The sequence below is a fragment of the Amblyomma maculatum genome, chromosome 8, assembly GCF_055883805.1.
Source record: "Amblyomma maculatum isolate TAMU_Amacu chromosome 8, ASM5588380v1, whole genome shotgun sequence".
In the NCBI taxonomy this organism is placed as follows: domain Eukaryota; kingdom Metazoa; phylum Arthropoda; class Arachnida; order Ixodida; family Ixodidae; genus Amblyomma; species Amblyomma maculatum.
In genome coordinates this window covers 2,350,443-2,378,196 of record NC_139351.1, presented here as the reverse complement: position 1 = coordinate 2,378,196, position 27,754 = coordinate 2,350,443, and the positions used below count along the sequence as shown (strand labels likewise).

The 27,754-nt window shown below is 43.5% G+C and overlaps 1 long non-coding RNA gene across 1 annotated transcript; it reads right to left on the bottom strand.

Moving 5' to 3' along the window:
• Window positions 1-11,560: 11,560 nt before the first annotated feature.
• LOC146180442 (uncharacterized) lies at window positions 11,561-26,372 on the bottom strand. Its single transcript, XR_014700363.1, has 4 exons — window positions 26,150-26,372; window positions 17,981-18,091; window positions 12,915-12,997; window positions 11,561-11,936 (listed from the first exon to the last, which is right to left on the bottom strand). It is a non-coding gene; the product is annotated as an uncharacterized LOC146180442 (long non-coding RNA).
• Window positions 26,373-27,754: the final 1,382 nt, after the last annotated feature.

The window sequence follows — 27,754 nt, the reverse complement described above, 5'->3', positions numbered from 1 at the left end:
ACAGCGGGACCCTCTCGAGGGACCATAACGTCAGCAGGCATAGATGGTGGAGACCATGAAGGCGGCTCGAACCGCGGTAGTTCCTTGAAAACTGTTTACCGGACAGTGGATTACAAGTCCGTGAAGCTATTTCAATACTAGCCACAGTTGCAACGTTGGCTAGCCACCCAAAGTTTGGCATTATGCTACGAGTCTTCAATGTTTCGAAAGTGCCTGTCACGCCTGTAATGTGACGAGGAACTCAAGTAGGTTTCACAGGCCAGCGGGCAGCAGACAAGGTCCAATGGAACGTGCACACTTCGATTTCTCGATTTCCTCTTTTTTATTCTTCCTGGCTCTCCTTGACTCATCTCCGTAACAATATAAAGGAATTCATTACATGAAGGCTCGTTAGATCTATGTTTAACTGGGAGCATTTTTACAAACACAACCCCTTCGGCTAGGGATATGGCGGGCTCGTATTAAGCAGCCTGGTGACTTCAGACATGGACAAGTGTAAGTAAGTGGAGTTTTTCTTTTCTTTTACGAAAGTGTTCCCATGCAATAAAGAAAAAAAAGCCGGGATGGCGCAGTGGTTATGGTGCTCGACTACTGTGCCCAAGGCTGCAGGATCAAATCCCGGCCGCAGCGGCCGCTTTTTGATGAAGGCGGTAAGCAAGGCGTCCGTGTGCTCTGCGATGTCAGTGCACGTTAAAGACCACCAGGTGGTCGATATTTCCAGTCTTCCACTATGGCATCTCTCATAGCCTGAGTCGCTTTGGGATGTTAAAACTCAGAAACCAAACCAAACCTCTTATGCTTTGCCTTCATGTTCAGCTGGTTCCCCTAAAGAACGCCTTTCTGAGCAGTCACGGTGCCTTGCTTGTTCTTTTTTTTTTTCTCTTTAGACCGGCGACCTGGTGTCAGGCGCTTCTGTAGGGAAGAAAACCCAGGAATACGCCATAGATTTGACGTATGGCGTGTTACGAAAGGTTAGTAATGAGCAGCCCGTTGTTGTTATTATTGCAAAAGGGCCATTTGAACCTTTGCAAACAGGGCATATTTTTCCAAATTTTTCTAGGCCTGCAGTCGGAAGAACCCCGTCATTGAACGATGAATCAACGACATTATCAATCACTTGTACTGGGTGGCCGTTATGGAACTGGGGAAGTGGCATATGGTGGTGAGCATATGGCTGAGCATGCTCAACCAAATCTGCAATAAACATGCTGGTCCTGAGTGACCTTGCAATGAATATGGGCAAGGCCCTCTCCAAAACCGAAACTGGATGTGACCAAGTAAGAGCTGGTTTTGAACACCGTTTCTTGAATGATTATTCAATATTGCGTTCTAGGCTGCAGTAATAAAATGCTAATTTGTCTTGAAATGGTTTCACTATTTTCAAGACTCAAAGGCCTTCCAGCGGCTGAAGGAATTTGTAGCTCCCCTTTGCTGATACACGACATTCGTCAGTTGTCTCCAGTTCCAGTTTGCTCCCAAGGCTAATTGCATATTAGGTTTCATATTAGGCCAGGCTTTCGGCAGCCAATTTGCACACTTGAGGACTACTGCTCTGTTCCCTGTAGTAATCAGCATCACCAGCAGTGTCATACCAACGTGTGCCGTTAAGTTCTCACAACAAGCTCGGGATGGCGAATTGTTCCTCCAGCAAGATATCGCTGAAGATTACGTGCTTATGCAGGAAGTGTACTGCACAGTCCTATATGTGTCTGATCACTAACGCCACCTACATACATATAACCTAACTCAGACTCTTGACCAGCACGTGTTTGTTAGAACGCGGCAACGACATCTACAACGTCAACAATGTGCGCACATGCACCCAGCTTAAAGTTCGTTTTTATAATCCCAAGATATAAACCTGTCATGCCCTGGTTATTGCAGGAGAAACCGTGGTCACGGCTGTATGCAGAGTATGCTGGTACCTATGGAAGCACCTATTTTTATTGCAGGCGATGCATTATCAAAGTGGAGTGAAGTACTCCCAGTCTGCACCATCCAAATGATGGGCCCACATTACCCAGTGAGCTCTGTTCGACATTTCTCAAGAGAAACAATGCGAGGTGAATGCTGGTGCCACCATACCATCCAGCGTCAACCCGTGTGGCTGAGAGAACAGTCCAGACTTGTAAAACCGAGTTGCGGAAGGTTGGCCTTGGTAATATTCGCACTCAAATTTCCTGCATGCTCCTAACCTACAAGTCAACACCTCATGATATCCGAAGTTGCTGCCCTTCAGAGCTGTAGTTGGGGCGGATGGACAGTATTTAACTCGACACCTGGATCACATCAGACAGTCTCGCCAGGAATTTAGTTTCAATTGCCAATCTTCCAGCAGCCCCACAGCTCTGGACCACACTCCCAGCTTGGGCACGGCTCAAAGGCAGTTAACTCGGGGCTGCCTTGACAATGCCGATTTTAGGCAAGACCCTTGTGTAGGCGCCAAGGGAAGCCTATTGTGGACTACTCACCTTAAGCAATAAAGGAGGGGAGAAATGTGAGAAGGTTAGTTTGCCGTTCCAGCCCTCAGGAACGCCGAGGTTTCAAAAGGAATAAATATGGTGCATATGACCCAGTTTGGTCAGTTCAGATCCTGTTCAAGATATGTGCTTTCTCCTCAGTTGAGCAGTCAGCATGGCTCAGGACTATGCAACTGTCACACAATGCCTGTTTAGTAGCCTTGTATAAGTACCATCAACAAAATTTCCAGCCATCAGCTAGTTGCCCGTGATTAAATCACAACTTAGTGGCAGAGCGAACTCGAAGAAACCCTTATGCGCCGAGGATGACGACACTGATGGAAATGGAAAGAAAAAAAGAGGGAAAATCCTGGTAGGTGTTTACGCAATAAAAAATGACGACACCTGCAGTACATATTGTTCATACACACAGGGCAGGTAACCCAGTGCTGTTTGCTCATATCCTCCTGGCATAAAATTTTGATTTAATGCCACTGAAGTAAGTGCGGCTTGTACTCTGTGCAGGTAACGGCCATATTTCAGAGGATGAGCAAAAGCTCACATGTGTGCACAAAGCTCACAGGTCTCAGGGCTGATGTCATCTTGCTGCTGACGATAGGACCTTTTTTTTTAAATCTTCAACAGCTACATTAATGAAGCAAAAACCGTTGTAGAAATAGGAGATTGGCTACACTGGTGTAGCTTAAAAAATGGCCCTGATGTCATCCTCAAGCCGTGCTGAAGCCCTGCCAGCATCATCAAAAAAGTTCGACAGTCATAATGAGACGGCAACAATAAGTAATAAATGGGCTTTTACAAAAAGCTGACTGGAAATGTGCACGTCATATCTGGTGTGATTACCTGCTTTTAGAAAGCAGGGTAACGAAAGCCCACATAGCTCTGATGGAAATTCTCGACGAATCCGGGAGATGACGCACGCTGGCAGGACGATGCGGTTTCCCCTCCCGAGCGTTTGCCAGATCCACCGGTAAACAGCCGGTAGGCCGTGTACCGATAAGCCCTGAAAAAGCCACAGTTTAGGGTATTTCAGTCGCGATGCAATTTTGATTACCTGTGCACTTCCTCGGCCCCCTCAACGTCGACTCCGTCCGCTGTCATTACCCAGTACAACACCCTGAGTACTTCCGGGAGACAACATATGTTCTCAAAATACTCGTGCTGCATTATGCAGCCCTCTTCTTTGACCGCGACAACGTCTGGCATGTAGCGGCAGCCCACCTCCCAGCGGTGTGGCCATTTCTCGGCAGAAGCAACTGCCCCTGCGTCAGGGTACAATGCACGACAGCTGAATAAATGGTAACAAAAACGCACCTTCTATTAGTTATGCACTACAATTTGCTACATACATCGAGAAAGCAAGCACCTAAGCTAGACATACCACGTTGTGCGAATGTCCGGAATGTCCGGATTGTCGGGAAAACGCGATTCGTTACCATCTCTGCGTCTCATTCCCGCCGACCTAATCTTGGTGGCAAACGGCAATTTGCTGCAATCACCACTAAATATTTGTTCCGTTTTTTAAAAATATGCTATAATAAACCACTGCTACTCAAAAGGTATTCAAAGACTATGCTGCTGCTTACCACTGAAAATCTGCTTAGCCGCTGTCTTCGGGAGAGTCAGGCGAGCCCGCTGACGAGTCACTGTCGTCTTCGTCGTTCCGCACAGGATCTTTGAATGGCGTAAATTTATAAGCCCAGCTCGGCGCTCATTCGCAGAAGTCGTTTCTTAAGCTCGGGGTTCACCTCTAAAAATCTGCGGGAACGAGACCAAAAAAGACGACCGGCTGACGGGACACTGAGTGGGCGACCGAGCTAACCAGAGCCCGCAAACCGGATGTCAACAAACCGACCGATCGATGATGTATTTTTGTGGGCGGAGCGTGGGCCCCCACTGTAATGTTTATAATTTTATGGCTCGCTCCCGTGCACGAGTCGAGAGGGAAAAGGCAGGGGGTCATTTTAACAGCCGCTATTTCTGGTTCTACGCAAGCTAGATTAAAATAAAAATATGCGCGAGATTGGTACTTCATCGATGACTTACTATTTCGACTTGCCTTAGTCTCGGCGGCCACCTTTTCATGGATCATTTAAGCTTACCAGGCAGCTTGGGTGACCGAATAGAGTACACCTTGCGACACCTCTGGATTATCATCATCATCATCAGCCTGACTATACCCACTGCAGGGCGAAGGCCTCTCCCATATTTCTCTAATTAACCCGGTTGTGTGCTAGCTGCATCTACTTCACACCTGCGAACTTCATAACCTCATCGGCCCACGTAACTTTCTGCCGCCCCCTGCTACGTTTTCCTTCCCTTGGAATCCAGTTTGTTACCTTAAGCGATCATCGGTTATCCTCTCTTCGCACTACATGTCCTGCCCACGGCCATTTCTTCCTTTTGATTTCCACTATAATGTCAGTAACTTGTTATTTCTCTGACCCATTCTACACGCTTCCTATCTCCTCATGTTACCCCTACCATTTTTCGTTCCATAGCCTTCTGCATTGTCCTCAACTTAAGTAGAACACTCTTGGTTAGCCACCACGTTTCAGCCCCACAGGTGAGTACAGGTCAGATGCAACTGTCGTATACTTTCCTCTTTGGCGATACTGGTAAGCTGCTAGCCATCAACTGCGAGTGCTTGCCAAATGCGCTCCATCCCAATCTTATTCTTCTTGCTTTTCCTTTTCATGGTTCAGATCTGCGGTTACTACCTGTCCTAAGTTAACATATTTGCCGACTACTTCCACTACTTCGCTACCTAACGTAAACTGCTGTTCTTTCCCGAGGCTGTTGAATATTACCTTAGTCTACTGCATATTGATTTTCAAGCCTACCTTTATGCTTTTCCTGTCTAGGTCATCAATCATTACTTGCAGTTCATCCCCCGAGTTACATAGCAAGGCAATGTCATCAGCAAATCACAGATTACGGAGGTGTTCTCCAGCTACCCTTATCCCTTACTGCTCCCATTCCAAGTCTCTGAATACTTCCTCTAAGCAAGCTGTGAATAGTACTAGAGAGATCGTGTCTCCTTGCCTAACACCTTTCTTTATGGGAATTTTGTTACTTTCTTTATGCAGAACTATGGTTGCCGTGCAGCCACTATATATATCTTCCAGCACTTTCACGTATGGCTCGTCTATCCCCTGATTTCGCAATGACTTTATCACCGCAGAGGTTTCTACCGAGTCAAATGCTGTTTCGTAGTCAATGAATGCTATGTATAACGGCTGCTTATATTCCGAACATTTTTCTACCACCTGGTTGATGGTATGGATATGATTGACAGTAGAGTTTCATTTCCGAAACCTTGCTTGATCCTTTGCTTGCTTGCAGTCTAAGGTTGTCCTGATTTTATTAGCAATTACCTTAGTAAAGACCTTATACGTAACAGATAGTAAGCTGATATGTCTACTTTTTTAGGTTCTTAGCGTCCCCTTTCTATGAATGAGGATAATGTTTGCGTTCTTCCATGGTTCAGGTACCGTCGATGACCCCAGGCACTGCGTATACAGGGTGGCCAGTTGCTCTTGCATGATATCCCCTCCTTGATTCAACAAATGTATAGTTATCTGACCGTGTCCAGCTGCTTTCCCCATTTTGATAGGTTCTATTGCTTTCTTAACCTCGTCCTTCGTCAGTGGTGGAACGTCTGACAGTTTTTCCCTGCCGCCAATCTCATTATGGTCCTGACTACTTTGGCTACTGTAGAGATCAGTATAGAACTCGACCCTCGGTTACTTTGACTGTCTTGTCCATATTCGCGATGACGTTGCCCGCCTTGTCCCTTAGCGCATACATAAGGTTTTTGCCTATGCCCAATTTCTTCTTTACCGCTTTAAGGCTTCCCCCGTTCTTTACAGCATGCTCAATTTTCTCCATGTTATACTTCCTTATATCGGCCACCCTGTGCTTATTGATTAGCTTTGATATCTCGGCCAATTCGATCCGCTCTGTTGGAATGGAAGATTTTATACTCTGGCGTTTCTTAATCAAATCTTTCGTCTTCTTAGACAGCTTACCGGTACCCTCTCTAACTAGCTACTGCCTACTTCTACAGCACACTCAGTAATAATATCTCTGAAATTATTGTTCAGTGCTCCTAGGGCAATGTCGCCATCCTCGGTTAGAGCTGAATACCTATCCTGTAGCGAGATCCTGAACTCTTCTGCCCTACCCCTCACCGCTAATTCGTCGATGGATTTCTTTCTTACTAATCTGTTGCGTTCCTTCTTCAGATTTAGGCTAATTCGGGATCTCAGCATCCTGTGGTCACTGCATCGCACTTTCCCGATTACTTCTACATCCTCCATAATGGCGGGGGTTGAACACATTATGAAGTCGATTTCATTTTTAGTCTCTCCGTTAGGACTTTTCCATGTCCATTTCCGGTTCTTCCGTTTTATGAAGAAGGTATTTATGATTCTTAAGTTATTACAATCTGCAAACTCAACTACACTGTAAACCAAAATACACCCTTAAGGGTGGATGTCAGTGTCCATAACTAACACCCTTACACCCTTCAGAAAGGGTAATTTTAGATTGAAATGTACCCTTATAAAGGGTAAGTTGTCATAATTCATTTCATTTCATTTCATTTATTTTCCTTAAAGGCCCTGTGAGGGGCATTACATAAGGGGTGGGTACATCATTGTAGGCAGCAAGTGTTAACACGATGAAAAATGAGCATGAAGATTGTCAGCGAAGGTCGCGGAGCACATGATGGCTGCAATGTCTCTGGGAAGGTCGTTCCAGTCAACAATGGTACGGGGAAAAAATGAGGCTGCAAAAGTAACCGTGCGGACACGTGGACGAGAAACCTGGGAAGGATGACAAGTGCGATGAGATATGCGGGTTGGCGGGACGATGTAGGGCGCGCAGGAAAGTGAACTGTGATAAAATTTGTAGAATAAGCAAAGGCTGGCGATACGACGACGAACTGAGAGGAGTGATAACCCTGATTTATCTTTCAACCCTGACACACTGATGTCGTAGGAATATGAAGAATGAATGAACCTGGCTGCTCTGTTTTGTACTGCTTCAAGTGCGTTGATAAGGTAAGCATGATGAGGGCTCCAAATAGGTGAGGCATTTTCTAATTTTGATCTGACAAGTGTTTTGTATGCTAGCAGTTTTACGTGATCGGGGGCATGGCGGAGATGACGTCGTAAGAAACCTAGTGTTCTATTAGCAGTTGAGATAATATTTGTGATGTGTGCACTCCAGGATAAGTCGTTACACAAGGTGACACCTAAATACTTATATGATAGACAAGACTGGACAGGGATGTTACTAATTACGTATGGGAAATGAAGTGGATTATTGCGGCGGTGAAAAGACATGCGTTTACATTTATGTGGGTTAAGTTCCATTAACCAAACGTCGCACCATTCCTGAATGCGGTTAAGGTCGTCCTGGAGAGAAGTTTGGTCAATAATAGTAGTAACAGAGCGGTAAATGACGCAGTCATTTGCAAACATGCGAATTTTAGAATTGATGTTGTCTGGTAAGTCATTAATATAAATTAAAAAGAGAAGGGGGCCGAGTACAGAGCCTTGAGGGACACCAGATGTTACAGGAATGGGGTTAGAATTGTGATCGTTAATAGTGACAAACTGCGTGCGATTAGTGAGGAATTCTTCTATCCATTTTAAAATATCGGTAGGCAAGTTCAAGTATGACAGTTTTAGTAGTAATCGTTTGTGTAGTACCTTGTCGAACGCTTTTGCATAATCTAGGAAGATAGCATCGGTCTGCAGGTTAGTGTCAAGATTACCATGCAAATCATGAAGAAAAATGGCAAGCTGTGTTTCACATGAGTGGCCTTTTCTAAAACCGTGTTGTGACGGGTGAAAAAAGTTTTTAGAGTCGAGGAAGCTCATGATGTTTGTGTAAATGACGTGTTCCATGAGTTTGCAAGGTACGCTTGTAAGAGAAATGGGTCGGTAATTTAGCGGTGAATTTTTTTTGCCTGATTTGAAGACTGGAACGACCTTACCACTTTTCCAGTCGTCTGGTATTCGTCCCGATGAGAGTGACTGTGAGAAAAGTAAGCATACAAATTCGGCAGAAATATCCCTGGTATTCTTCAGGAGCTTCGAGTTAATATTGTCAATACCGGATGAAGATGAAAGTTTCATAGTTTCTATTAAGGACGAAATACCTGATGACAAGAAAATGACTGGTGGCATGGCACAACCTGTTTGTGAATGTAACATCGGAAAAGGCATTTCAGTCTCGTTAGTAAATACAGATGCGAAGGCAGCATTGAAGATGGTGGCACATTCGGCTTCAGTGAAGACTGCACCTCTGAGAGCGTTATCTCAGTAGCATGACGTGGGTTTACGACTTGCCAAAATTTTCTCGGGTTACTTTTTTAACAGATTGGGTAAGTCTGAGTAGAAAAACGTGTGTTTAGCGTAACGAATAGCGGAGAGATATGATTTTTCGGCTTCGCGATATTTTGCCCATGCGCAATTCGTATCGTGAAACCTGGCTGAACGGTAAAGACGCTTCTTCTTATTTTCTAAACGCTTAAGTGATTTATTAAACCACGGCTAATGGGAATTCTCCTGAAAACTGAAGAGGGGAACGAACTGATTGGTTAGAATTTCTAGTTTATTTTTGAACAACGACCAATTTTCTTGAATCGACTGAGAATGAAAACGTGACGCAAAAACTGGAAAAAACGCATTGAGTTAATTATTGATCATGTCATAATTTCCTTTGTCATAAAGGCGAATAGTTTTATTGAGTTTCCGTCGGCGCGTTGGTTTGAGGACGATGTTAGCATGAATAACTTTATGATCGCTGATTTCTGGCAGATAAGTAATCGGCTGAACACTGTCTGGGTTATTTGTTAATAAGAGATCTAGGATATTCGCGCAATTATCAGTTACGCGGGTAGGTTCTAGTATAACTTGAGTGAGGTTCATGTTATTGCAAAAATCTAAGAATTCCCTTGCTGCGCTATTATTAGCTATGGGTGTGGTATGGTTTTGCCAATCAATATTCGGGAAATTAAAATCGCCAAAGAGGAAGACGTGCGAATTAGGGTGCTTTGTGATCAGTCGACTAAGTGTGTTATTAAGTTTGAGGGAAAAATCAGGAATGCTGTGGGTGGCCTGTAACAAACACCGAGTAAGACTGTGTTAGGTGCAGCGTGACAGTGTAGCCATAACATTTCTAAATCAGAAGAATCATCTATTAGTGAACATGTAAGGTCCTGGCTGACAGCTATAAGCACGCCCCCTCCGCGTCCTTCGCTGCGGTCTTTTCGAAAAAGTTGAAAATTCGGCAAGTCAGCAAGTATTTCATTATCTGAGATGTCACCGTTCAGCCAGGTTTCAGTTAGTATGAGTAGATTACTACTTGATGATGAAACGAGACTAGAAACAAGCTCCCGCTTGGAAAGAAAACTGCGAATGTTAGTGTATATAACGGAAAACGAGATGCTAGATACGGGACGATTATTGAAACGGGTGTTCGGCGGGTGTTCGGCAGAAACGGGTGTATGGCGGGATGATTGCTAATCTGACTGAGACTGGGTGGCTGCTGCTGACTGAGAATGGGCGGCAGCTATTTCTTGTACTGTTTCCGAGCTTTCGTCAAATATGTAGCGCCTAGAACCGATGTGCAAAGTCTTGAAGTTTAAAGCGAATTTCGCAGAGTTTGCATTAGCAAACGCAATTAGCTGCTTTCTAGCGTGTCGGACTTTCTTTGAGAAATCTTCACCGACGCTAAAGTCGGTGTCTTTAAACTTACGGCCATTCGAGAGTATTGTGCTTTTAATTTTGTGTGAATTAAACTTAACAATGATTGGACGAGTGTGTTTAGGTGTGTAACGCCCAAGGCGATGCTATCTGGACTGATTTCCAAGCTCATGTTCGCGAGGCAATGTTGGATAACTATTTCTTCGGAGTCTGCGTAATTTTCGGACGGGTTAGTATCGGGAATACCATAAAGTATGAGGTTATTACGACGTGAGCGATTTTCTGCGTCATCGATCCGTGCCTCCAAGAGGTCAATCTTGGAGGCCATTGCAGCATTTTCAGCTTTAATTGTGCTCAATTCACTCTGCAATGTCGAAAAGGCTAGTATATGGCCCTCCAGATCGGCTATGCGCTTAGACAGACTAGCTATAGAATTGTCAGTTGAGATGATGTGGTTCTTAACGTCCAGTACTTCGGAAATTAGCTTAGTCTGACCGGCTGATAGATTTGTTAATTCGGCAAGCACCGCTGCGGTAGTGTTAGGACCTGGATTGGGTTCAATGTCGCCTGCTAAAAGTAGTAAGGCGCGCACAACATTACTACACTCAACAACAATGGAAACGCAACACTGTGGGCTCGGCAGCTGAATAAGGAAGTAGTTACTAGATCTTTTTGTAAGCAAAGAATACTGGGCACCAACCTGCATGATGAATGCGAATGGGTTAGTGAACTGCGCGGGAGCGTAGCCACCGAGCCCACAGAGAAGCACAGAAGGTTGATCATCTTTTATATCGGCTGCTGATGTCTGTGGTGATGAGGCTTTCCAGTTGTCTTCCGGGGAACGGTATTCTGGCACGGGCTCCGTCGGACATGACGTAGCTTCGGTTCCGGGTGGATAAGAGGACAGGGCGGCGTAATCGCTGTAGCACGAGGCCACAGGCTGAGCAGTAGCTGGAGAGAGGGCTAGCAGTGCGGCGAACAGCGCGTTGGCAGTGAACGTGAACACCTGCATGATGAATGCGAATGGGTTAGTGAACTGCGCGGGAGCGTAGCCACTTCCCTTTTTCAGCGGAAACCGGGAAAGGTATTTTATGCCAGTTACACCCTTTCACAATGGGTGTAAAAAACATTTTTTACCTTCGCACCCTTTTTTTAATTTTGCACTTTTATACCGTCCTTTTCGTTTTGGAAATTTCTTTAATACGTACTGCGTGGCCAAGCAATGCTCAGTGAAATGATCAAGGCCTTGCACTTCCCAAAATATCCAGTATGTGCTGCAGACAACACAGCTGCTTTCTCTTGATTTCGGAATGTTTACATGTCAAACATTCAACGAGAATGAGCACACATGAAACTGTACTCTTGGAAAACCATTTATTGAAACCATTCAGGGGACATGACAGACAGATACATGCTATCAAAAATATGACTTTGGCTTCAAGGCTGGAAGAGAAGATTCTCAATGGCAAGAACATTGCGCTTTACCACGGCCTGGTCTTTAGGCAAAAGCAATTTGATGTGCTGCTATGAAGCGCTGAATGATGTGCATCAAGCCTTTGTTACATAAACACCTAAAAATACCTGATCAAGTATACAAACAGCCAATGTGCTGCCATTCATGCTATTGCACCTTCTATGATGTCTGGAACTCTGAGTACAAAATTAAAAAAAAATCTCTTGTGCCTCTGCGAGGATGATGCTGGTGAATCCAATGCATGGTGTATATAGCTTCTTTGTCCTGAATAAGAAACAAAAAGGAAGAACAGAAGTTAAAATGTTCGCTATTTATACAAATGACAGCATTGTTACCATCTACTGGCTTACAAATTTGTATCAGCAAAACCTGTTACTACAGTTTAATAAAATATTTCACACTTTAGAACCTGCAAGCCACAGCAAAGCAGCCCATCTTCAAAATTTCTATAAAAAAACTGTCTAAGTCCCAGGTTTTTCTTTTTTTTAATACCAGTCTATAAGCCCTTTTAATCAATTTTTCCTGGCTATCATATTCAGTGCAGTGTTTCGAACAGCCAGATCAGACACAAATGTGTGGAACGTTGTGGCACTGATTCAAGTACCTTGGTTTTTGTCCCTCTTTAGGCACCTATATGTAGAAGGCATTTTTTATTGACTGCAAAAATCCTACTGAATAAAATATGTTGCACCAATAGCCAGATCTAGTATGGGGCCTGATCACATATATAATTAAGAGTTCTACTTATGCACATTACCATTGGAACTTAGTCCTGAAGAGGAACCGTCTTTGCCAAAAGTAACCAGGCAGCAGAATCTGCTTCTCAGCCGTGTGGCAGTAAATTCATTCTACATCTGAAGCTTTAAATATGTGACAGCTTAAGACCAGAGCCTGGCCTCACCTTTTAACGAGTTGTGATCATCTGGGAATATTTAATGGCTTTATAATACAAGTAAGAAGCAAAACATGCTGCTCGGTTACTTTTGGCAAAGGCGGTACCATCAAAACTGATGCTTCATCCTCAGGCACAGAGGAATGTGATTACTATCTTCAAATGTTTTTGCATAGCTGTGCTCGAATAATACGTGCAAGAATACAAAATAAAGAGTTCAATTTTAAAATGCATCTTTCAGGCTCCACATAATAATTACAAATATTACAAATTAAATGAGAGGGTCTAAATACCAAAACAATATTCCAGTTAGCACACACTGTGTACAGCATAATGCTAGCTTAACTCACCAAAGGCACAGAAGTTGCTCCCTTTGCTCTCGGTTGATCCAGATGTTTGGACAGCAAGCAAAAGATGCATGCAGCTTGGATGTCTGTAACATAAAGACACAAAAATATGCCAAATTTGAGGTTTTGGTCCAGTCTTGGTTTAGAAAGAACAAGGCACTATGAAAGCTGGCAATAATATCTTCTGAGCATCCTACTGCTCACACCAAAAACCAGAGCTGCATCACTGAAAATACTGAGAGCAGGAATAAAATTTTCTGAAGGTGATATTATTTAGAAGCTTACAAACTGTGACTAAAATGTATGCATTGCCCTAGTATATGGCCACACATTCATGTCACGATATCAGAGGAGCCATTCCACCACTAGGGAGTTTCCCTCTAATGGTGCTTCAGCCGCAGCGCTAGAATAAAAGATAAGTGATGCATGCAAGCCTGATCATGTGCAGAAATTCAGAAGCATTCAAGTTCCGTGCCTCGTTCCATTATGAGCCCTGTGTTTTGTTGCCTAGAACCATTACTTAGTTGCCTTTTCTATCGTTGAAATTATGCCATCAAGAAACCAAAATCCAGGAGTGGCCCATTGAATCTGGTGATCACAACTGAGTCAGCTATACTAAAATTAAGCTAGACATAAAATCTGGATAAATTTTGATGAGGTCAAATTTCAGGAATCCTGAGGTTGGCTAAGTTTTCGACATGGCCCATCTAAATTTGAAAGTCATCGCAGAATTGGTCACTCAAATAAGATTAGACATCAATTTTTGACAAAATTGCAAGAATTTAAATTTCAGGTGGGACCTGAATTTGTTTGGAGGTATGCACTGAATTCGGCATAATCAAATTAGGTCAGACATTGATTTTCATAAAAGTTTGGAGGTCCAGGGGGCCGAATTGTGGAGGTTCCCAATCACCATGTGGTCATCTAAATTGGTCATACTCAAATTACATTAGACAGCACCATCAGCCAGCCTATACACACTGATGGGCAAAGGCATATCTCCATATTTTTCCAATTAGCCCTTTCCTGTACCAGCTGCATTCATTTGACCCCAGCAAAGTACACCTCATCCACCCACCTAACTTTCTGCCATCTCCTGCTATGCTTTCCAGCCGTTGAAATCGTTTGTTACCCTAAGCAACAATCAGTTATCCTATATGCACAATACATGCCCGGCACATGTGCATTTCTTCTTCTTGATTTCTACTAGAATGTCATTAACTTTAGCTATTTTTCTGACTCCCCGGTCAGCTGCTAGTCAAATCTGCTAGTACTTGCCAAATGCACTCCATGATAATCTTATTCTCCTAGCTAATTCCCTTTCATGGTCCGGATCTGCAGTTATTACCTGTTCTAAGTAGCCATAATCGCCTACCATTTCCAGTGCTTCATTGCCCATTGTAAACTGCTGTTCCTTCTCGAGGTTGCTAAACATTACTTTAGTCTTCTGCATATTGAATTTCAGGCCCACTCTTCTTTCTGCTTTCCCTGCCTAGGTCACCAAACATCTTTTGTAGTTCATCTCTTGAATTACTTAACAAGACAACGTCATCAGCGAATTGTAGATCACTTCGGTATTTCCCATCGACTGTTATCCCGAAATTCTCCCATTACAAGTCTGAATACTTCCTCGAAACAAGCTGTGAATAGTACTAAGGAAGTCGTGTCTCCTCCCTAACACCTCTTTTGTATTGCAATTTTGCTACCTCTTTCATGCAGAATAATGGTTGCTATACAGCCACTACACATATATTTCAGTACTTTCACATACGGCTTGTCTACACCTAGATTCTGCAGTGAGCAATGTCTGCACGATTGCAGATGTTTCTATTGGGTCAAATGCTTTTTCTCTATCAAAGAATGCTATGTGTAAGGTCTGGTTGTATACCGAGCATTTTTCTACCAGGTATTCTATTCTAATACCAGTGCTGCGTCAGGGGACAAAGATGAGAAGGAAGGAAAGACAACCAAAAGTGCAAGCGCTTGCTCCTTACCCCGTAAAAAAAAAGAAAAAAAAGAAGAACAGACATTAGTTAGATATCCGAATACGAAATTTCATTCATGTGTATTTACTGAACAGATGCTTATGCACGTGTTGCTGTTCTTGTCAGTAGGCTTCATACAATGTCAATTCATCTTGATGTCTGAAGATAACTTTTGCCTGGTTACAAAGAGGAGCACATGCCTTTTTTGACACATTAGACACACTTGGCTTGTTCAGGTGAGTCTCTGTAATGTAGGGCTAAATTTGGTGAAGGAGCACTATTCAAAGACGATTTGCGTTTTAATGAATTTCTCGGTCTGGCCCATATTATAGTTCTTGCCGCATTTAAAAGGTATGTCATAGACCACGCCCTCTTCACATGGCACAAAATGCAACTCATATTCCACTTGGCCGGCTTTTTTTGCTTCTTTTGTTGTTTTCACTCTCTGGCTTTTGTAAAAAAAAAGCACGAAATTTTCCTAGCTTATTAGGAGCCGAAAATAATACCTCAACCGCCTATCTACTGTCAACTTGTTTAAGCCTATGGGATAAATGATGGATGTATGGTATCACTGCATACCTCTTTTTATCTCTACTGGAAGGCCCCTGTGAATCATGTTTACCAAACGACAATCTTTTTCAGGATTTCATTGCAAACAAGTGTTATCACGTCATTTGGGAAGCCGGCTAACTTTAGCCTCTGGACCTGCTGCTTGAAACTTCTGTCTATATCGTGGATGCATGATTTAGTAATCGCTGATAAGCATGGCACTGCTATACCGCACTTAACTATCTTCAAATGCTCTGAATGATAACTAAGTAAAGGCTTTTCCGACATATGTAGAAAGAACCAACAAATTTGATCTTCCTTCTTTTCCAACAGCCAAGATTGAAGCTGATTTCATTTCGTATTTCGAAAGTAAACATCAAAATTTGGAAAAAAGTCAAAACACCAGAAAGAAATTAGCCCCAATTCCTGAATGTTTAAATGGAAGGGAACGAAGATCATGTTTGTTGTTCCTTTCTACAGTGGTCAGAAAAGCCTTTACTTATTTATTATTCAGGACATTTGAAGATAGTTAAGTACGGCATAGCAGTGGCATGCTTAGCATCACCAATTAATAAATCATGCGTCCATGCTAGACAGAAGTTTCAAGCACAGGTCCAGAGGCTCAGGTTAGCCAGCTTTCCGAATCACTTGAAACGCTTGCAATAAAATCCTGAAAAAGATAGTCATTTGGTAAACATGATCCACCGGGGCCTTCCAGCAGAAAGAAAAAGAAGTATGCAGTGATATCATACGTCCATCAGTTATCCCATAGGCATTAACAAGTTGGCATTATATTGCTGTTTCTAGCTCCTAATAAGCTAGCAAGAATTTGTGCTGTTGTTGACTGAAGAGCCAGAGAATGAAAACAAAAATGAAGCAAAAGGAAAAATGACTGTCAAGTGGAACATGAGTTGCATTTTATGAAGAGGGAAGAGGGAGTGGTCAATGACATACCTTTTAAATTTTGCAAGAACTATATAGGCCAAACCGGGAAATTTATGAACACGCACTTACGCCAACACAAAACGCCTTTGAATAGTGCTCCTTCATCAAATTTAGCCCTACATTACTGAAACTCACCTGAACAAACCAAGTGTGCCTAATGCGTCAAATAAAAAAGCATGCACTCCTCTTTTTTACAGAGCAAAAGTTATTCAGACATCAAGATCAACTGACAAGGGAATTGCATGGTGCCTATTAGGTGTACAAGAACAGCAACACGTACATAACCATCCCTTAAGTAAATATGCACTACAAAGTTCTTACCTGGATTCCTAATATTTTTTTTTTTGGGGGGGGGGGGGGGTGGAGGGAGGAGGGGGGGAGTAGCACATGCACTTCTGGTTGTCTTTTGTCAGTATATTAGCTGTGTATTTTTCAAATAATCTTCAGTTAGTAGCGCTTATCGTTCCTGCTCTCTGTCCCCTATCGCAGCACTGGTAAAGTTTTCGAAGATGTACCAACTAACTGAAATATATGTTTTGCTATGTTATGGATATGATCGATAGTAAGAGTGTAGTACCCTTTCCGAAAACCTGCTTCATCTTTGCTTGACAAATGTCTAAGGTTGACCTAATTTTGTTAGCAATTGCCTTAGTAAAACCTTATATTTAACTGATAGTAAGCTGATTGGTCTATAATTTTCAAGTCCTTGACTTCCCCTTTTTATGAATTAAGATAGTGTTAACAATCTCCCATGATTTCAGTTCTGTTGATGACTCCAGGCCTTACACTTAAAAGGGTGGCTAGCTTTCCTAGCATGGCATCCCTCCAGTCTACAACAAATCTGTGTTTACCTGATCTTTCCCAGCTCCTTTCCCCCTTTTCATAGTTTCTAAAGCTTTGTCAATCTCGTTCTTCGTCACTGGTGGAACGTCTGATTTATTTTTACTACAGCCAATCTTGCTGTCCTGACTACTTCGGATGATACATAGATTCACCGTTTTAAGGCTGCCCGTTCTTTAGAACACGCTCAATTTTCTTCATGTAATACTTTTTACATCAAACACTTTGAACGTGTTGATAACCTTTGATAGCTTTGCCAGTTTTATTGTCGATTGGTCTGGAAGCTTTTATACTTTGGCATTTCTTAGTCAAATATTTAGTCTCATTAGACAGCTTACCGGTATCTTCTCTATCCTACCACCTACTTCTACCGTGCACCCAGTAGTGATATCACTGAAGGTATCACTCATCATTTATACACAAAAGTTGTCATCTTCGGTTAAAGCTAATATCAAAATCAACTTTGGTCGTATCTGATGAAGTGAAATTTGGGGGTCCAGGGGCCAAATTCTGGATGTTCCCCATCCCCAATCAGATATGCTCGAATAGGTTAGACATATCCAATATCAGCTCAGTTATCATAAAACCAATGCCTAAAACAACTAAGCACTCATCATTCTCATAAAGCACCTGTCACTACTACTTGCTGCCTATGAGCCCAGTCTCGCTCGGTCCACTATTGCTACTTCTATGAACAATGTAAAGTGCATGACTCAATCTTGCAATTTATTTGATATTGCAACTACTCACATTTCTTGCGTCTTGGGGCAATACCCATGCATCAGCCTGGAGAACCACTTTCATGTCCCTGTTGCACTGCCATAAGCCCATCGTTCTTAATAAGGTTGAGTCATTCAGGAACTGCAAAGAGACCAGTATAAAAAAAAGGCAAAACAAAGAAGAGATGTTAACTTGCAACAGTTACTGCATGCAGCGGCACAATATCCACTCAGGAAGTGCTCCAAATCACAGCTATATATTAGAAACTAGGACCGCAGGAAACATCTGCTCCTATATTTCTCTGAATAATATCAAACTGTTAAGTAAACCCTTGCCAAGGGAGCTCTTCATAAGTAAAGAATGATAGTGCAGTGGCAATGAAACCTCACTGCATCTGTGCACGGCGTGATCTAGACTGTCATTTCTCCCGAATTGCTTTGCATTAACTTTATACACTTACAAGTCGTAATGATGTTCCAGGCAAGAAGTGGCCTTGTAGATAGAGTTTACGAATGGTATAATGATTTTCAGTTCAGCCACTTCACACTGATGTCATTTTTTCTTTATGGTTTAGGGCATTTAATACCCCAAAGCGACTCAGGCTATGAGACACACCATAGTGGAGGGCTCTCAAAATTCTAACCACTTATAGTTAACGTGCACTGACATTGCAAACACATAGACACCTTGCTCTTTTGCATCCGCTGCTAAGTGGCTGCCACATATTTTGAGCAATCCAAATTTTTTCAGCATGCCTTCATGTTTTCCACTGAATGGCAGTCTTAACACTGCTGTGGATGCTGCTATTGCCAAATATCACAAGAAAAATGGCAACTAAGGTTAATGAAAAAAATTCTTCAGGAAACCCAGAATGTGTGTGCATGAGAGGAATGGTGTAACGGTGCATATATTGGTCCTTTCATACCTTGCAGTTGTGGCGAAGGTATCCAGAGGGGAATATTGTTCGGAAACTACTAAGTCTTTCCCGGTAAACTATGTTAATATGTCAATATGTAAATTTTTACGCGTTAAAGGATGACCTGTGCTCAAAACGATCTTCTATTCATCTATTCTATTCATCAACTGTTTTTTCAAAATTGTTCCCCCCTCTACAGTATGAGCTGCATTGCTTTTTGAAACTTTTGTTGGTGTTTCTCACTTTGTAATGCATTTGTCTCTTTTCTTTTGGCATTTCATCCTTTGCATGTGCGGCATAACATAATTCACTCTGTTCAAGTATTTCCTTTCTACCTTATTTATTCCTTCCTTAATGTCACCCTCCAGACTCGTCAGCAATGCCTTCCTAGAAACTCCGTCTTTTTCTTCCCTGCCTTCAGTGCGATCTGTTTCTCACACTACCTACTGCTATTCGCAGCTAAGTTGGCATGGCAATTCACTTCCAAAATCATCAATTTTCTCCTACAAACACATGCTAACATCTAACCTGCTTCTTGTGCCTATTCATCGTGCACAATGCACTGCACTTTAAGTGGTGCAGCAACATTTTTTATTTTCTTCAGGTTAAGGGATCACCTATTCATCTTGTACAATGCACTGCTCTTTAACTGCTGCTGCAAAGGTTTTATTTTCTTCAGGTTATGGGATCACAAGTTCTAAGTTAATATAAGGCCATCTCCAAGGCAGCATCTTTTTGTTCCTTCCCTACTCGCCTTAGTCCTTGGGAAGAAAAAACAAAAACTACACCACTGCCCAGACATTGACAAGTTCACTTGTCAAAACATCCACTGGCAGACTGCGGCTGCCCCTCAATCCTTCTTCAGTCTCCTTGATTTTATGTAGCTTATTGCCTTCATTTTGTTCTGATCCATTTTAATGATAGAATACTGATATTCAGGCCATATTATTGGGCAGGCTCTTGGTGCCACACAAATTAGCTTGCTAGGAATGTTATAGCAGCTTCATACAGCAATTGAGTCCAGCTGTGGCTTCATCTATAGTCGCAGTAAGGGTTGTTGTTTTTTTCCAACTCTCACCTCTGATAAATTAGGACTTTATATTTGCCTCAGCATTTGGCCTTTTTGAATGAATTATGTAAACGATTGAACCGGAATTATTTTGTCATATTGAGGCCCTTGCATATCTCACAATATATTTGGTTTCACATACAGGCCTCAAAGTAAGCATACAGTGCATTAGCGTTTTGTTTTAGCACGATTTCAATACCGATAAACTTTTGCAACAGCCGTAGAAATCCATTAGTAAAAGTTTATTATGAGAGTGCTAAAGAATTCCCAATTTAATGACATATGAATAAACAAGCCATGAGAAGCTCCATTTCTGTCTGCTCACATTTACATCAATGATAACCTCTCCACACATGTTGCCTTTCATTCACTTAATGCAGAGTTTTAAGGAACACTGATGATCAACATAATATTCAAAGTGCTCTGAAACAAGTCTGGGCTGAAATCCAACTACCAAGAATGAATAAGGTATTTTGTACATAGTTATACATATTGCTATAAAATAACGAAGCGCCAATGACGAACGAATAGAAGTTCCACTACAACTTGTCCATGTAGAATGAGAGGAAAAAGATTGCTACACTGCATGAAAGAGCACTGGAAAAGAGTAGAGGGGTGAAGCCTCAGTTTGCAGGTTGAACCAACATTCCAACAAGTGGACTTGCCTTCATCTGGGCAGAGCGGGCATCACTGACAAGGGTTTAAATATGCTTTTGATTTTGTTCTCATCTGCCAGCCAGCACTGCGATACCATAATGTTGACAACTACCAACTAGCCCAGCAAAACACCCTGCATGGATATCTAGTCCATCGCCTTAACCGCTCGGCCACGACTGCACACACACACAAAAAAAATTCTCAAAAGCATTCTCCAGATGGGGGAGAAGGACATAAAAAAAAAGAATATTAACAGGACAGTGAACCACAGTGGCAGGTATAGTTCACTGTCCTGTTAATATTCTATTTCTTTTTCCTTCTCCCCCTTTGGGGAAAAGGTTTGAGAATTGTTCCCCTGCAGATATCAGTTATCAGGACCTTTTGGAATGCATGTTGCTTTTCAAGAAAAGTGTGTCTGCACTAAAACTGCTTTAGGTGCCGACTAATCACTGCATAAACAAGCATACACTCGCTCCAATCTTCTGAAGAAAAAAAAAGGAAAAACCAAGTTTCGGGGCTGGTACGGGTCCCTTGTTAACATGAAGCGCTGCATGGAACGACAGCGGCTTAAATATGGTTAAAATTGCATAGTGTCCGATTGTAGATCTCTGGAAGATTTACATGTGTCCTGCTAAGAGCATGCCTCGTGTTATGCTTTTAATAGGACACGTGGAAATCTTCCAGAGATCTACAATCGGACACTACCCAATTTTATCGCATTTAAGCTGCCCTAGTTCCATGCAGCGCTCCATGTGATAAGGGACCCGCACGAGTCCGAAATGTCACGTTTCCTTTTTTTTTTTTAGAACATTTTGGCGAGTGTATGTTTGTTTCTGCAATGTTCGCCTTTCGCCAGATGGTAGTCTGTGAAACCCTGGACTATGCTGACTAATCATCTACCCTGCATTGTAGTTTTTCCTGCTGCTGCCACTTTTATTTCTTTTTCAGGCCACAGGAACATATTCCAGGCTGAATAATCCATACTGAATTTTTTTCTCTATTTTTCTTTCAGTTCTTGACCTACTTTCTTCTCAAGCACCCTCCTCCTCCTCAGCTTTTCTTCAGCGTATTTAAACCCCTGCCAGTGATGATTTCTCCGCCCAGATGAAGACAAGCCAACTGGTCAAAACGTTGACCTGCGAACTTAGGCATCTCCCTCTACCCTTGTTCAGTGCTCTTTCATACAAGTTGTCCGTGACACTTAGTTATATTTGTTCATTGTTGACGCTTCTTTATTTCATAACATGCACCAACTAACCCAGCAAAAAGTTCTACTGGAGTGCTTACATACATAATGCATTATTTATGCAGGATGGAGAACACATAATCCAACCTAAAGAGAAGCACTGCACCCAAAACACGCACCATTGGTTCACATGGTACTCCTGAATATTTTCCAGTTGCCACAAATTCAGTGCTGTGAGCTCCCATGTGGTATGTCTTGCAGACATAATGCAATGCCGTCATAAATACAACTGAGCAATGTGGCCAGAACAAAAATGTGGCAGAAGTGAGAATAAATAAAAGAAGCTCTGTAGAGGTTTTCACGCAGCAGTTTTTCACACACGGACCATATTTTTCACTTCCAATTTTTTCTTTTATACATCAATACTTAACGCCACAAAACATTAGCTTTCCGTTCTAACCAGTCTGACAACTTTGAATGCATTATCATTTTTTGTTTCAATTAAGAAATTGGTCAATTATACACTATATTTTCTTAAGTAGCAACATCAAGCGTTCTGTCTGAGCATTCTCTTGCCTTTAAACCCTCTTTTTTACATTTTTTTATTCATCAATGATGAAGTAAATTGATTGCATCAACTCTTCAACTATCACACGCCAATCAATCCTCTTTCACTAGAAGCACAAATTACCATAATCAATATTTTTACGTACAGGTGCCCCAAAAGTAATACGGAGCACGCGAGCTGCGGCCGAACTGGAAAAAAACTGCATGCCAGCGCACTCTATCAGCAGATGCGCGGCAAAGAGCAAGGGGGACGTCAGTACATCCGGCTGACCCATCTCAATAAATTAATGCTCGCGTTATCGCCTCAACGAGCGAAGCTGCGCTGCTACCATCCCTGCCCGTCAGGGGCGCTTTCAATACCTCATGGTTTGTTGTTCATCTGGGCCGTGCAGAAATGTTTACTATCGGCACCATGCATCTTATCATCCTTCGTCGGGAACCACATTATCTTTGTTTACAGTCGAAGTTTGCGCTCCACTTTGCGGCGAATTTCTACACTGACGAGTATAAACGCTCCTGAAACGCTTGAAAAACAAAACACCATAGCATGCATGGGTTTTCTTTGATAAAAATAGGTGCCGAACGGCATAGCAAGTGGGCTAATAATTCGAGACCAATTTCTTCAACAAAAATTCACTTTCTTACACTTTAGAACAAAATGGTAAACATAAAAGGTAGAAATGGGCAGTTAAAGGAAGAAACTAAGAAAATAACCTCGGAAGGTGCCATTTTATGCAAACTTGAGTTTCATAACCTGCAAAGCCCCCACGCAGGTTTACGACATAAGCGCCGAAAAAGAGATTCGTGCAAGGAGAAGACGTCGCTTTCGGAGGTTTTCCCACATCTTCTTGACAGCCTCCCACCCAAAGACCATCTGGACTCGTTCTGCGGCTGAAATGAGGTAGATTGCTTTCCAATGTTCACGAAACGACCTCACTTATGTTCATATCGGCATCCTTTGGCGTCAACTCCAACAGCAGCACAGCCTGTTCTTCCAGCAAGACTTTTTTGACTCACGCAATGTGGACGGGACTACAGTGTTACTGCTTGAAAAATACACCATCGTTAAAAGAATCCTGCAAGTCATATGGGATGATTTAGTGGTCGAGCACGTCACAGCAGCTTGCTTTGTTCATGCTATCACCTTGATAATCCATGAGAGCACGGCAGGACGCCTTTTGCAAGGCACGCCCACACGCACGTATATATATCAACGAAAGCTGTGGAAATTCCCATTAGACGAAAAATGCCGCCCCGAGTTCCACTGGATGCTAGACGCGAAATTGTTCTCCTGTGGGCGCAAGGTGTGCCGCAACGAGAAATATGCCGCAGGACTAGAAGGTCGATGACAGCTGTGAATCGTATTATACAAGCTTACAGGGATGAAGGCGGCCGCCTTGGCGATGCTCCACGTCCAGGTCGCGAGCGGTGCACTTCGGCTGAGGCTGACCAACTGATCGTCGCTGCCGCCGTTGCGGATCCTTTTCAGAGTGCAAAAGAAATTCAAGATGCCCTCGGTCTAGACATCAGTCTGAACACCATTCGGAACAGACTCCAGGAGGCCGGATTAAGTGGATGTGTGGCGGCCCAGAAGCCGTATTTAACGGCAAGACAGAAGGCACAGCGCCTAGCATTTGCTCGCGCCCACGAGCAGTGGACTGTGGAGGACTGGCGACAAGTTATCTTTACAGATGAGTCAACTTTCTCTTCAAGATGGGACCAGCAGCGGCGTGTTTGGCGTCCATACAACTGCAGGTACGTCCGAATAAAATTGATTTGTGTGAAGTAAAGAACACACCGTTCTAAAGCACGGTGAGTCATGGACAAGTAAATGTAGAGTAATGAAACTGTTTTTCTTCGCTAGTCCTCTTGCAGCAGTTACTTGGGTTCAGTAAGCCGAAATATGGTTTCCTCTTTCTCTGTGGCCTGACAATCATGGTTTTCAGTTAAATGTGTTTTTTTAATCATGCATTACGTAGTAGCTGATCAACGCATGTTTCTTACGCACACAGGTACCTGCCCGACTTCATGACGCAAGTGATCGGCAGTGGTCGTTGTGCCGTGAACGTCTGGGGAGCTGTCAGTGCAGAAGGCCTCGGCCCTCTTATAAGACTGCCAACAAAGTTTAACGCAGCCAGCTACTGCAACGTCCTCGACCACTATCTCATCCCGTACGCACTGGACGGGCCATTTAATGATGGGAGTGTTCTTCTTGCAACAAGACTATAACCCCGTCCACACTGCGCGAGTTGTGAAAGCCTTGCTTGAAGAGCGGGCTGTGCAGCTATTGGAGTGGACTCCAAAAGGCGCCGATATGAACATCATTGAGAACGTTTGGGGAACTTTGAAAAGTAATATGTCTCGCATCAATCGCAGCACGGGTCCAGATGAACTCTGGGAGGCTGGCAAGGCAGAGTGGGACAAGCTTCGAGAGCAACCCGGATACGTCAACTCTTTATATGAGTCCCTTCCTCGGCGTATGACCGATGTCATTAGCGTGAACGGGAGCTTCACCCGTTATTAAACTTTGAAATTGCATAAAAGTGCCTTTGGAAGATTTTTTTTAGTCATCTCCACCCTGTTCTCCTTTCCTCTTTGCACGTTTGAAAAATATAGCCGATCGCAGGAGAATAAATGGGAGACAACCTCGTTTTCTGTTCGTCGTTTTTGCCTCCAATGTAAGAAAACAAATTTGTGCCGAGGGAAGCGATCCTTAATTAGCTCGCTTTCTACACTGTTGAACCCCTATCTTTATAATGAAGACAACGAAGGCAACACATGCGCTCTTCTTTTTCCATCGCTTCCTTGAGCCAAGAAAACGTTGACCACATATTTTCATTGTCACAAACTCGCCGCGAAGCGAATAGCGAACGAAGGTGGTCACGCAGGCTGAAAATGGTGGCATTCCTGATAAAGCAAAAAGCGCAAGTTGTCGAACGCCAACTTTCTACACGGCGCGGACAAACACCCTTGCATGATGTATTAAAGCACCCCTGGCGAGCAGTGATGGTAAGAGTGCAGCTTCGCTCGTGGCGGCGATAACGCGAGCATCAAGTTATCGAGATGGGTGAGCCGGATGTGCCGGCGTAGCCTCGGTCTTTGCCGCACATCAATAGGAGCGCGCTGGCATGCAGTTTTTTCCAGTTCGGCCGCAGCTCGCGTGCTCCGTATTACTTTTGGGGCACCTGTACTCTTTTCGGCATGCTGTGCCAACTACTACTACAACTACTGCTAGTATTACTACTACTGCTACTACTAGTATGACTATGCCGACGACTTTTCGACCGAACGTGCGGCATAAGCTATCACTTAAGCTGAAGACAGCATGAAATAAATGCAAAGCAATCAGATGCACAAACCAGCGGCCAACGCCTGTGCAGAAGATATGTGCTTACGCAATGTATCACATAGAGCTAAAATACAGCCCATGAGCGCGAAGGAACCTCTGGGCGAGATGGAAATCGACCAAATACATTCTCCTTGCCTTTCAAACTTGTCAAATTTTAAATCTGGCAGAACGCAGAGGTCCTAAAGAGTATGCGCTAGTAATCTCTAACATGGATACATGGCTTCCAGTTATAATCGTATAAATCGAATGATTTCTCTATGTTTACTGTCCAGCGCACCCAGTTCCCGCCCCCCTCCCCGTTAGTGTTGCAACCGCTCTCGCGGAGAGCTCCGAACAAGTCTGTAACGCTTGCAATTTCCTGAGCGTCGAACTCAGCAGTATGACAGGCATACTTTCTGTAAAACATGCGTTCTAAAGTTCGCACCCACCATATGCCAATACATAAGATCGCTTACCTTTAGAGGGAAGTCGAGCATCGTCGTGAAGACAACAAAGAACGCAAAGCTTCATAGGGAACTTCGAGGGCCACTTCTGCTCCGAGTGTATGTCAGGCGGCACATTGACAACAGTGAACGAAACTACTCACATCTGCAGTTAAATATGCACACAAAAACACTACGGTTTACTTCAATACGTCGCAGATATGTCCGAAAATGCCGTTGGCGTGGACAATGCACCGCCGCCATGCCACACGCTGAAAAAAAAAAAAAAATGGTGGGAAAACGTCACCACCATGATACCGACGGCCACCTGGTGGCAGATATCCAGCGATGCAGCCTCGCTTTCGGTTTCGGTTTTTTCGCGAGACGAAACGTGTATTTTTCGTATAGCAGCAGCAGCAGCAGCAGCAGCAGCAGCAGCAGCAGCAGCAGCAGCCAGAACGACTGTGTTAGCAGACACTGAAAGAAATTAAGGGAACTAATTTATTGAGGTCGCATTAGGAAATTAGGTGGATGTCAGTCCACAAGAAGAACGCGCCTGTGCGAACTCCGCTGTTGCGATGCGTGTCCGTTCTATCGCTCGGCCCAGCTTCGACTGACTTTGACTCTCGGTATTAACATTTCACATCTTCACATCCGTTCTTCCCACGGTTGAATCTCTGGTACCGGCACGTACACCAGTCACACACACGTCAGAGACGGCTCGCTCTCTCTCCTCATGTGATCTTGCTCTGCGGTTTCGTGTGCTGCGCCGACGGCCGTGAGAAAGTTCGTTTTAGCCTTGGCAGGGCGCGGTGTCGGATAGCGGTGTCAGCGTTCGATGATCAAAGTAGACAATGCCTAAACGGGCACTTTGGTCGGCGTAGTCGGCGTAGCGCTGACACGACCCTCCCGAATTTGCGCCTGTCCTCAGGTGCAAGCATTCCGGGGAGATGGCATAAGCTCATTAGCGACGAGGTCGCGCTCCTTGTACCTCCGCAGTTGTTCAACGTTCACTGTTTTTCGGTTGATTTTACCAGGTACGTGGTGTAGTCTTTCTATTACTACAATTGGCTCGATCACTTCTCTAACTTCAAAGAGTCCTAAGTAGCGCGCGTCAAGTGTGTTCCGTGCGCCGGCTTCGAGCACGACGAGATCTCCGGGATGAAATTCTGTGGCCCGTAGCCTTGCGTTATATCGGGCGGTTTATTCTCGTTGACTCTCGAGAAGGCAGTCCCTTGTTTCTGCACTGACAATTGCTACAATTGCATGCATAATCTGCTCTGTCGCCACGAAGGTCGGTCTCACGGCATGCATTAGAATGAGAGGCATGCCCGCATTAAAACATGAAATAGTTTATTACAAAGCAAAGCGCTTTCTCATATGCGCCCATAACGAGGTAACAAGGAGCTTTAAAGAAAGACTGTCGGCCTCCAGTTTTATAGGTACATGGAGCGCAAAAACTACTGACAGATGAAAATTGAGCTTAACTGAATGTTCATTTTACAATCTGAAAATGAATATGTGATGCCCCATGTTATGTTTGGGGCGTCGGAGCCCCGTGAGCGAGGACCCTCTCGATTCGGTTGCTGGGTAGAGACTACTTTATTGTGCTCTAGGAGAGAGCGGAAGAGAAGGAGA